Source organism: Moschus berezovskii, chromosome 26, assembly GCF_049115385.1.
Source record: "Moschus berezovskii isolate FMDL1 chromosome 26, NW_MosBer_1.0, whole genome shotgun sequence".
In the NCBI taxonomy this organism is placed as follows: Eukaryota; Metazoa; Chordata; class Mammalia; order Artiodactyla; family Moschidae; genus Moschus; species Moschus berezovskii.
In genome coordinates this window covers 18,364,701-18,366,541 of record NC_142485.1, presented here as the reverse complement: position 1 = coordinate 18,366,541, position 1,841 = coordinate 18,364,701, and positions in this window count along the sequence as shown.

Here is a 1,841-nt window from a genome sequence, read left to right as displayed (position 1 = left end):
CGCCGCGGACCCGGGCCCCGCGCCGCGCCCGGGCCCCTCGGCCGGCTCCGAGCGGCGGCCTCCGGGAGACGCCCGCCCGCCGCGGCCCGCGCGCCCCGAGCGTCGGGGAAGGGCGCGGGGACGTGCGGGGCTTCCGCGCAGCCGCCGCCGGAGGATGGGCGCCCTCCGCCGCTCTCGCCTCCCGGGCTCCCTCTCTCTCGCTCCTTCGCTCCCCGCCCTCCGGCTTTCCGTCACCGCACGGGCATTTCCGCCGGGGAAAAAAGGCGAGCGGGCGGCGCCGCCGGGCCCGGACGCGAGAAACCGTGCAGCGCCCCCGTGTGGCGCGGCGGAGAAACAGGCCGACGGGTGCGCCGCTGCCTCGCTTTTCCCTTTTGTGTCGTACTTCTCCACTTGGGTCCAGACCAGTCTCTCCTCGCTCTTCCTTTACGTCCTTTTCTGTGCGAATTTTGATTCGTCTTTTTTTTTTTTTTTTTTAAGCGCTCTGGAGACTGAATTGGGAAGCTTGTGCTTCTCCTTCACCGCATAGTCTCCCCAGAGTCTAGCACGCTCCCGTAGCAGGCGTTCATTATGTATAAAAGATAGCTACATAAATTCTTCCATATCTTAGCTCTGTCATTAACCAGCTGTAGGGCACCGACATCTCCAATCCTCCCTTTAGGGATCAGAAAAACGAGTCGATTACTCTGCGATTATCGATCAGTTGTCCCTTCCAGATCCAGCATTCTTCACCACATTTATGCAGTGTTTGCTGCTCCTGCTGCTGCTAAGTCACTTCAGTCGTGTCCGACTCTGTGTGACCCCATAGATGGAAGCCCACCAGGCTCCCCCGTCCCTGGGATTCTCCAGGCAAGAACACTGGAGTGGGTTGCCATTTCCTTCACCAATGTGTGAAAGTGAGAAGTGAAAGCGAAGTCGCTCAGTCGTGTCCGACCCTTAGTGACCCCACGGACTGCAGCCTACCAGGCTTCTCCATCCATGGGATTTTCTAGGCAATAGTACTGCAGTGTTTACTGAGTTCTAAGTCAACACCGAGGGCTTCCCTGGTGGCTCAGAGGTTAAAGCGTCTGCCTCCAATGTGGGAGACCCAGGTTCGATCCCTGGGTCGGGAAGTTCCCCTGGGGAAGGAAAGGGTAACCCACTCCAGTATTCTTCCCTGGAGAATCCCATGGACGGAGAAGCCTGGTAGGCTACAGTCCACGGGGTCGCAGATAGGACTGAGCGACGGAATGGAACGGAATGGAAGTCAACACCGAAATCAGATTGATTATATTCTTTGCAGCCAAAGATGGAAAAGCTCTATACAGTTAGCAAAAACAAGACCAGGAGCTGACTGTGGCTCAGATCATGAACTCCTTATTGCCAAATTCAGACTGAAATTGAAGAAAGTAGGGGAAACCACTAGACCATTCAGATATGACCTCAATCAAATCCCTTATGATTATACAGTGGAAGTAAGAAATAGATTTAAGGGACTAGATCTGATAGAGTGCCTGATGAACTCTGGACGGAGGTTCGTGACATTGTACAGAAGACAGGGACCAAGACCATCCCCAAGGAAAAGAAATGCAAAAAAGCAAAATGGCTGTCTGAGGAGGACTTACAAATAGCTGTGAAAAGAAGAGAAGCAAAAAGCAAAGGAGAAAAGGAAAGATATAAGCATCTGAATGCAGAGTTCCAAAGAATAGCAAGGAGAGATAAGAAAGCCTTCGTCAGTGATCAATGCAAAGAAATAGAGGAAAACAACAGAATAGGAAAAACAAGAGAACTCTTCAAGAAACTTAGAGAGTCGAAGGGAACATTTCATGCAAAGATGGGCTCGATAAAGGACAGAAATGGTATGG